The sequence below is a fragment of the Schistosoma mansoni genome, assembly GCF_000237925.1.
Source record: "Schistosoma mansoni, WGS project CABG00000000 data, supercontig 0013, strain Puerto Rico, whole genome shotgun sequence".
Taxonomy (NCBI): Eukaryota; Metazoa; Platyhelminthes; class Trematoda; order Strigeidida; family Schistosomatidae; genus Schistosoma; species Schistosoma mansoni.
Window position 1 is genome coordinate 401,946 of NW_017386025.1, and position 11,380 is coordinate 413,325.

The following is an 11,380-nucleotide window of genomic DNA, read 5'->3' on the forward strand; positions in this document are numbered from 1 at the left end:
TTACTTAAAAATGCTCCGAGGAAGTAGCGAGATATTTAAAACATATTGGCTTATTCTCATAACTGGGATAATTCCCCTCGAAATAATGTATAATATAGTTGTAATATTGCTTTATTTCACTGATTTATTCTACACTGCAAGTGAAATGTTCTACATTTACACAAATAATATGTTCTAAAAATTAAACTACTTATAAGTAACTACGTATCGAGAAGCGAAATGGGCTTGAGGTGCACAGTCTCTGTAACTGTTGAAAAACTGAAACTGTTTAATAATACACAACTTCAGCAAGTTGTTAATCCATTATCGATGAGAGTTTCCATTTCATTCAGACAGTATAGATCCCTAAGAATTCCGCCTTCTCACTAAGTGCGATACTGCTCGGTCAGAGACAAGCTTTTTAACATCTTACTATTTGGAGATTTTCAAAAGTTTTTACCTATACGTACATAACAATACAACAACCAAGTCCATCTAATATACATAAACTGCTTTTCAGCTGTTCTATCGTAGTTATATTCCATTCCTTTTGAATCTTTAAGTACACTAATTTAAGTCCTCATTCGCCCCAACCATTGATTGAGTTTTCTTCTAGCAATTCAAATATTGTTGGATGGTTTGCAGAAATTAATCGAATCAATTTATCTAATTACTGATGATGTAACTGAGTTGATATGTATGGTCTATAAATTACAGTATATAATGACTAGATAGAATTCAACTGTAAATATCTAGGCATCTGGTGGTGGTCACTTCATTTGATAGATATAACAATAAATTTATCTGAACTACGAATCATTTAAAACTATAATTGAAAAATAATTCAATTAGGTTTCAGCAACAGTGAAATTCTATGAGCTGGCTTAACTTGGAGACTTTGATATTAATTCTCTTAACAAATCTGGTGTATTTAGTTTTTCTTGCATTCCCTTTTGATTTAGGATACTTTAAACATTTGTATTGAGCTCATTTTTAGCTCTTCACTTGATGAACAGAAAATCTTTCGATAATGTGCAGTAATTGATATGATTTGCCAGGTCGATAAATGCTCACGAGACCGAATTGTTGACATAATACAGTGAATGAAACAATGTCAATAGATAAAAATCTACGGTAAACGGAAGCAGATTCTCTTTATAGTAGAATTTTATGCTTATATATAGCACATTTGAACAGATAAAAAAACCTGAATAATTATCATTTAACGCATGAGTGTATATATACAGGTCATTTACCCGCAAAAGAAGCACAGATCTAACTACCAGTCTTAATTATTGTCTTTCATATTAGCTAACGATGTTAAATCCTTCTTCGGTCTTACTAATGAGACAGTGACATTTTTAATTTTCTACTAGTTTCCTACGTTTTGTTACAGGTCATGTTTCTGTCCTTTATGCTGTCTTCAATCTTGTTATTGGTGTGAAAATTAAGATGATCTCCTGTCAATACTTGTTTGCGAAGTGGTCATGATATTGATTGAGAGTGAAATAATTCGCCGTAGTCCTTCCTTGAAATAAAATCGTTCCAATTCTATGTTTGCTGTATAGATGCCTACTTCTCTGAAAGTGTAGTTACACTATTCAGTATACCGCATTCCACTGGTAAAATTGTAGAAATACAAAATGTTTAGTCGCTACTACTACTGATCTCTTTCAGTAAACTTCCTTATCTGCTGATATTTCGCATATACGCCGTCCCAGGTAAACTCAAATAATTTGGACAATATATATCAGGATGGCCTCCAGACAAGTCATGAGTGAGAAAGCAGCAGAACCTGATAATATACTAGCTGAAGCACTAAAGTTACACATAAAAGTAACTGCGAAAATGCACCATATTCTATTCAGGAATATTTGGGAGGAGGAACAGTTACCGACAGATCGGAAAGAAGGATATCTCATCAAGGTACCGACGAAAGGAAATCTGAGCAAGTTTGAAAACTGCAGAAATATCACACTCCTATGAGTATCAGGAGGAGATTTCAGCAGAGCGTTGCTGAACCGGATGAAAGATTCAATAGACGTTAAGCTTCGTGATCGACAAGTCGGATTCGGTAAGGATCGGTCGTGCGAATTGCGACACTACGGATTTCGCAGGTGACATGGCTCTTTCATCCCATACACACGAACAAATACAGACGAAAACAACCAATGTAGCAGCAGCCTCTGCATCTGTAGGCCTCAACATACACAAAGGCTAAAGCTAAATACTCAATGTCTTTTGTTGGTCGGATACCATGATGAACAGCCTCCTGTTGGAGAGGACAAACTAGCATCCATCTGAAGAGGAAATTGGGAAGAGATATTGGAAGTGTATTGGACATACATTGAGGAAATCATCAAACTGCATCACGAGGCAAGAGCTAACTTGTAATCCTGAAGGGAAACGGAGAAGTGGAAGGTCGGAGAACACAACACGTCGATAATCGGATGCAAACATGGAGAGGATGAATAGCAAGTGAGAAGAAGTGGAAAGGATTGCTTGAGACAGAGTTGGATGGAGAATGCGGATGTGCGGCCTTTGCTTCTTGACGATGGGTAACAGGCGTAAGTAAGTAAATATCTAACCCTAACAACTACATCACACATGTATCTCAACAGACCTATCACAGTAATTATTGTTATTGTTGTTCTGTGCTTCCTGTTTTTGTTTTATTTTATTTAGGTGTAGATGATTATAATCACTCTGTTATGACACTTGAAATGACCTTAAATACTCTGTTTATGCATCAACAAGAAGTCGACTTAAACAAAAGTAGGGTTTCTCACTGCTGCTGTGTTTATGTTTAGGAGTGTATTCTGATCTGTCTTTTTTGATATAAGTCTATCCTTAGCTTAACCATTATTGTACTTTTTGTTACAAGCTTCATCATACGTGTGTAATGCGAATCTGTAGGAATAAGTATGATATCCGCTTGGCAATTTAATTACCAAGTAGACTCAATAGCCTAGTAGATAGAGCTGTGAAATTTGAAGTGATAGATACTGTGACCGATTCTTTTTCTAAAAATCAACTGCGAGATGCAGGTATAGCCTATTGACGAGTCCCATATTGAACTAAGGCAGCATCCTAACATGTTAACCACAATCTAAATGTACTAAAACAGATTATAGTTTGTTGATTTAAAAAATGGTCTTTATCATTCTATTATTCATAACGGATATTGTACTATTAATAAAGAATACTATTTTTTGTGAATGCTCAGAATATTTCTTCCTTGTGTTTAAGATATTGAGCAATGGACCAAATTACGCTTTTCTGAAACGTGTTCATAAACTACAGGTCAAAACACATGGGAAGGAATATAATTTAAGTCTGGAAGAAATCATTCATAAAAGTGTATCTCAGTGTATTTCACCCTGATGTTTGAACTTACATCATTTACTGTTACAGTTCGAAAGATTGCCACTCGACTATTCAGGACACAAAGAACTTCCTGTTTAACTAAAATGTTTACATCAGCTGGCCATTAGGTAGTGATCAATGTCAGATTAAATGGACATTAATACCAATTGGATACAGCTCTGTAGGTCATATGTGACTTGAATAACCCTGTAATGACATCTCTAACTGAGGCACTGGTTCTAAATTATTTGCAGACTATTAGTTCCCGAATTACTGTCATCATAGAAGCAAATCGATTATCGTTTATCGATCGGTTCTCACCACCCGTTACGATAATAATTGCATTTTAATATGGTCACATCGTAAACTTGATTGATATAATTTGATCTATACTGAGAATAAGACAATCTGACACTAATTATTACTAAGTGGTTAGGTGTTATTATTATTGCTATTTTGTTTATTGTAGGGCTCTTCTGTTTTGCTACTGAAATTTCGTTCTTTGTCTTACGTCCAATTAATCTGACGACTTGAATAATAAACATAAGTCTATGGGTATCAGACTTAAAAGATGAAAGATATCACCTTATTAAAGTTACTAGTAATTGTCTACTTGAATGTTTATCATTATGCCTGTTTTGGTTATTCTTTAAATAGTTTTAAAAATATTTTTTAAATCAATAGTCACGTTTGTATGCATAATTATCTTTGTTATTTCTATATCCTTGATAGGTGATTGGTTGAGTATTTGTGATACTTTTGAATTCATTTTTGAAGATTAAGTAACTCAAATGTTTTTTAAGTTGTGTGAATTTTTGTGCATATAAGACAGTTACAAGAAATGATTCAAGTTTCAGGACAAGAATGATAACTATTTCAATAGAAATAGTCTAGGAAACTGATTGGATAATTGACTGCTTTATATAGTTCAATGATAAATTCAACTAAGATCAAATGAACATAACAATAACAGGGCGGATTGCATGAGTATAGCAAACAAATCTCTTTGAACGTAGCACACAATACCGTCTTGCATTGTCTCATCACCCTTGGAAGATAAGGCAACCTGAAAGTCACGAGCATATCGTCATGGCATATGAGAGGCTAGGTACCCCTCTCTATAGTTCCACTCTTCTTTCATGAATATCGGATTTAGATGAGATACTGCAGCAGAAATATCAACAAGTTGCTTGAGAAAATATAAATCATTTCCTTTTTCAGTTAGAAACAACAAACTGGTTGTCAAAGTTTAGAAATTTTACTAATTTCATGAAATAATGGAACTTTATTTATACGAGATATGTACAACATATTTGAAAAAGTCGTATCCCTTGGTAAAGAAACACTATTTAAGAGTATGTGAAGTAATCCTCACTATGACGTATATTACACCTAATAATTATTTTGGAGGAGTCTAATGTGATTAAATTCATGAAGTAAGGCTTTTCTCTCATTCAGTCACTGTAATACTTCAAGTATCAATCTGTAAAACAAACAGTAAATACTCAAATCAACAGTTACTTACTGACCTAATTCGTTTGATCCAAATGAATGAAGATTACTGAAGGAAAATTAATTTGGGTTATTGATGTAAGGTAAGTTTATTAGTATATAACAAATGGATTCTGAATCAACCATATAAAGTGTTATAATCACTGGGAAAATTGAAGCCTCAAAGTGTAATTCTATACGGCGTTGTCAGCGACCATCACTAGGTCCCATATTAGAGTGGATCAATTGTTCATTACTCTTGTGACTTTTGTCGTAATCTACTTGTCATATGTCGGTTTACCTTGTATTTACTTATTTATCATTTTTCAATTCTTGAACTCAACTAGATCATATTTTGTCACTTGTCTTTTAAATAAAGAACACTAAACCAGAGATTGTAGCTTTTATTCGACTTTAAACTGTGTTGCCTCATATCATTTTTTTAACTCTGGACATTTCCCAATATCTACTTGAACTACTCACTAGTAGTAGGATTTCTTGTGCTTGTTTTACGTTACTGGTTAGGAATATGGAACACCTAGTGATACTCATATTCCTTTGCTCATTTCGAAAAAATATCAGTCATGTATTTGAAATTGTATTCGTAACAACATCAATTATAACACCTTACTTACCAATGCATGTTAATATTCATGACACAAGTACTGTTTTTTGTATTTGTTGGAAACCAAATATCATTTGTATAAGTCATATGCTTTAGTGTAGATGTGAATGTTGTCAGTTGGTATTCATTGTAAGTATTTTACAATGATAAAATTAATTTACCGAAAAAATTAATTGAGTTAATCAGTAAAGGTGAAAATGATCATTTATAGACACCACATTTCATTTAAATTCAGGTTTTGAGCTAATATTGATGCAAACAATAATTCAAATTTGTGAGGGATTTTACCAACTGTAGATATTTTCTCGTTGAAATTCATGAAGTTACCTCTAAACCTTATGGATACGAATATGAGATTAACTATAGATTCTATTAATATTTTGGTGGATAAGAACAATGTGTGAAGACGTCTGCAGGCCGCAAAAATATATGTGGGTATATTTACATACACCTAGAATCAATACTATGACATAAACAATATAAGTATACGCTGTTCTCTATAGTAATTTGCTTGATTTACTATGAATGAATGATAATAAGTAATCGATAAAATTTTTTTGAATAATAAGTTTCTATAAAGATACATAACCTGAATTATATTTAACGAAAACAGTATGAGGCCACTTTTTCACAAAGTCATTATTTCATGAAATAACCTTATGAATATAAAGTAATGAATATTGAAGATTTCATAATTTATATCAATTGAGTATTATTAATGATATAAATAATAGTTAAATGAAATTCAGACGTTTGACAGTGTGGATAGGAGAACATTACGGAAACTTCTTCGACACTATCGAGTTCTTCAGAAGGTTGTCAACATCATTCCGAATCCATACGACAGACTACAGTGCAAAGTGGTGCAAGGAGGACAACTGACAGACGCATTCCATGTGAAGACCGGAGTCAGATAAGGTTGCTCACTCTCTTCCTTCCTCTTTGTTCTGGTGATGGACTGGATTATCAAGACCTCGACATCTGAGAGTAAACACGGAGTACAAAGGACAGCTGGGAATCAATTAGACAATTTGGACTTCGCAGATGACCTGACTCTTTCATCCCAAACACACGGACAAATACAGACGAAGACAACCAATGTAGCAGCAGCGTCTGCATCTTTAGGCCTCAACATACACAAAGGAAAAAGCAAGATCCCCAAATACAACTCGGAGAATACCAACACAGTCACACTTGATGGAGAAACTCTGGAATAGGTGGAAACATTCACGTACCTGGAAGCATCATTGGTGAATAAGGAGGATCTGATGCAGATGTAAATACGAGGATTGGCAAAGCAAGGACAGCATTCCTACAATCGAAGAACATATGGAACTCAAAACAACTGTCAACCAATATCAAAGTGAGAATCTTCAATAAGAACGTCAAAACTTTTCTACTGTACGAAGCTGAAACTTGGAGAACTAATACAACCATGGTCAAGAAAGTACAAGTATTTATAAACAATTGTCCACACAAAATACTCAATGTCCGTTGTTGATCGTATACCATGATGAACAACCTCTTGTCGGAGAGGACAAACAAGCTCCCATGTGAAGAGGAAATTAGAAAAGGCGTAAGTGAGTAAGTAAGTAAATGACATTCAATTTATATAGATTAGAACAAATACTTAATTTTTATGGATTATATTTAAGGACTGACCTCATCTTGATAAGTCTTGGAAACCCGAAGGCACTGGATGGGAGTTGTTTAACACTTTTAATTGATTGAAATTAGACATATATGCCATTAGTATCTGACCTAGTGGTCTAGAGTTTAAGCGTTCGCTCGCATGACCAAAAGTTCCGGGTTCGATTCCCTCTTTAGGAATCATGGATCCGGACTGCCGAGATGTCTTATATTAGAATGAAGAAGCTGTTTAGCGTTTCTAGATGGTCAACAGTCGTCTACGGTGGATCAGTATTTGATATAAACAATAAATATCCTACTGTTTAAACGAATACCTTTATACTAATATAATTTAGAAATTTTTGGATATTATCTGTAATGAGTTAAAATAATTTTCTCTATATCACATCTTTCTACATTGGTTCTTTCCTGATGTTACATAAAGAATAAAATAATGGCATAAAAATATTGACAATAAATTTTTATAATCAATGTATACAAGCCAGAGGACACGATGGTTAACGGCGAAAAATGAAACATTAACTAAAAGATTAGTTGAGACAAGTGCAAGAGCCCCTATATGGCATTATGTAATGAATTTAAAAAAAGGCCGTCGCCAATTTGATGTGATTTTACGCATGGCTTTTATTTATTTATTTACCAATCGAAATACTTTTCCAATATTAACACTGTGACAAATCAATGACGTTCAACTGTTATGAGCAGTCTAGCGTCCTTATTAGTCCTTTGTCCACCTGGCCCTTCAAATTGAGTCCAGAACACCAATAACAACTGATATGCGAATCATTTTTTTTCAAGCATGCTTGATTTATGTACCAGACAGAGAGACCGCATCACACCATTAAATAGAAAATAATATTTGTACAAGATCAGGCCAAATGTGGCTGTGAACGTGGGAGACAAAAATCAATATAATTTAGGGACAGTAAATCGTATAATAATAATTTATAGATCAAAATGAAGCTTATAATAAGATGAATATAGATATACCCAATCTAATAACTCAATAGTTTAACCGTAAGAATATATATAGAATAATAGTGTATTAATAGGTCACGGGAGTTACCCGTACTTTCATCTTCACTAGGATATGACACATAAAATAGTCGACCTCTGTACCTACTTTGACATGAACAATTACTATCTTTTGAAGGCTAAAACACATCTTCGCGTCTATCAATGCTTTTAGATAACTATGAACACAAGTTCTACTGGGTGAACATCGAAGTATTGGGTTAAAGTGACCCAAAGAGTCTTAGCGAATTTTTGAAAGCCTGGTAGTACTATTAAACATCAGTCTGTAGGCATATATGAATCGACCAAATCTACTACCTAATCAAAATAAAGATTGACAACTTCAGTGTTTGAGATCAATTCAGGGATGAAAATAACTTGAAGAATCTGAGAAACAGTGGTCACACAATCATGGACAATAACCAGTCGAATTTCAGATAAACAGAACAATTTATTAGTCAATCGTGCAGAAATTATGATAAATCATTTGTTTCCGAAATATATACCAATGGTGTTGTGTAGAAAGACAATAAAAATTTAACACCTAAACTATCTGGCTTTGAAAACTCAGTACCTACAAAATATTAGCATAATTTGTAGGAAAATGTCTTCATAACTACTTTCTACATCACCGCTCTTCAATAAGTCGTTTATCAACTTTTCTTGCGACTGGAATGACATAAAATTAGCAAACTAGTTTTAGGAATGATGTAATCAATAATTTTTCATTGCATTCACATGGAGGGGACTTATACATCCTTATGTAGGAAAAAGAGTTATTAAAATACAAGTTTTAGTGGTTACTATAGCAACATCTTCTTTAACTTTATGTCTCTAAATAATGTCAGGTTACCAATGTCAACCATTTAGGAATTTATAATGTGAAGATAATGAATTTTGGTATAGTGAACAATTTTTTAAAATTGTTTAAATAATATTTTCACTATAAACTAAGTTTATTTTTAGACTTTTCTTGCTACGACGAGAACGTAATGTTGACTTATTCGAATATATTGGAAATTTAGAGCTTTAATGATATTTCCAATCAGTCAGTCAGTCACAACATAGAACTTCGTACGTACGTACATCAGTTCGAGTTGCCATACCACATTAGCACAGAGATGCAGTTGTCCATTCAAATCCCATAGTGGTAGAAGTAGTAAGAGTATAAGCATTATGTGATATTTCCAATAGTCATGAAATAGTATTATATGAATTTGCACTAATTATTATCAGTAGTCTTTAAATAATACATTAATTAATGGTTCTAAAGTTGGTAAAAAAATAATGACTTTCGGATTTTATTACACCGATTTAGTTGCATTCAACACGGTAAACTTGAATGTTTATTGCCTCATGTTAAAACTGATAAGTCTTGCTAACTGAACGCTATACTCTACCCCTAAACTAGTCTTGTAACCCCCAAGCTAAATCTACACAGCGACTTGGACATGAGAGAAAAGATGCAAAATATGCGAGGATCATTTTATTCCAAAAGTTCATTTATATACAAAAAATATAGGGTTTTTATAGTAATTTAGAAGTCTTCAGGTTTTCCTGAAAATTCTGGAATGCTACTACACATAGTAGCAGTGTAGTAATCAGCCAATCAGAAACTCTACATGTGACTTTTCACTTTCGTGATGTTTCTAGCAGAATTTCTAGTCAACGCTGATTGGAAAAAATGCTTCTTAATGTTTCCTGAGCGTTTCATGTCTATTTCTAGAAATTTTCTAGATCATCCCAACAATAACATACTATGAACACAAACTCTTGAATCCGTTTAAACTACTAGGAACTATGATTGTTTTCAACTACTTATTTATTTACAGTATAAAAAAGCCATATTTATTATCTATAAATTCTCACGGAATCATCGCTATAAATTATCGATTTGTTTATCATTCTGGTTTCAATTATTTGTTTTTTTAAACAAATAAAGATTACACGGTGAATAATTCCACTGTTTACAAAAATTGTTGCTTGTATGAATTCTAGTTTGTAAAAGGTCAAACTAAATTGGTTGAAATAAGTATTCTGTACTCATTCAACAATCGAAACGTTTAACCAGTAAATTGTTACATTTGTAAATGTAACATTTATCATGAAATTACAAAAACAATACGTAACTGTTAAAACAAAAGTTGAGATAATTCAAACAAATAAAAACAGCAGAATGGGGGTTTGTGGAGATTGTAGTAATTTAATAGTTGAATTCATGATTCGATCTAAGCTAGAACACCATGGAAAACCTGGAATCACTAAACAGCCGTTTTGTCCTAGTATGGGGCTGCTCAGCAGTGCGCATCCACAATTCTGCAAGCAGTTATCGAACCCAGCACTTTCATTCTCGCAAGCAAACACTTAACCTCTAGACCAGTGAGTCAGAATCCAATGGTGTATATGTCAAGCTTCAATCAGTCTAGGAAAGTGTGAAACTGGTAAAGCTAAAGAATGTCGGCTGTGAATAAAGTACCCACTAAAGACAGTGGAAGATGGTTGCTCAGTATTGTGGATTGATCGAGTTTAATTATAAACATCACTGGATTCCTACTCAGTCATTTAGAGGCTAAACGTTAGATCGCGAAAATGAAATTACTGGATTCGATTATCGGTTGAGAAATCGTGTTTTCGCATAGTTGAGGAGTTCATGCTAGAATGAAGAGATCGTCCAGTGTTTCCAGGTATTCGATGGTTTTCTAACTTATGTGAGTTCGTGGTTTCAACGATATGTTTACTTACCGACCGGCTAATAACTTTGAGCTTACTATTGAATGACTACTTATTTAGTTCCGTTTGCGCTTAAGAAAATCATTAACTGTCGGATATATCATGTGAGTGAATATTTAATTGCTATCGAGTGTGAAATACCTAAACAAACATTCAACCATACCAATAAACGTTCTTGATTAGTTTTTCTGCTTTTAATGTATGCAGTTTAATTCCCTTCTACTAGTCTTTTCAGAATTGTCCGCAAGAATTGTAAGCTATATAGGCCCATTTACCAAAATTCAACATCCTGATTTTTTGGTAAACATATTACGCACTTTATAAACACGGTCTATAAAGGTTATTTGTTAATATAATTTCAAATATAAACTATTACGTGAATCTCGTAATGAGATGTAGATGTTTACAAATAATTATAAATATTAGATACGATTATAGGTAAACTAGTAACTTCAAACAACAATCTAAATTCTATTGGTTATCATTAGTGCAAATATAATATCTACAGTCAGTTATAAGCAAAGA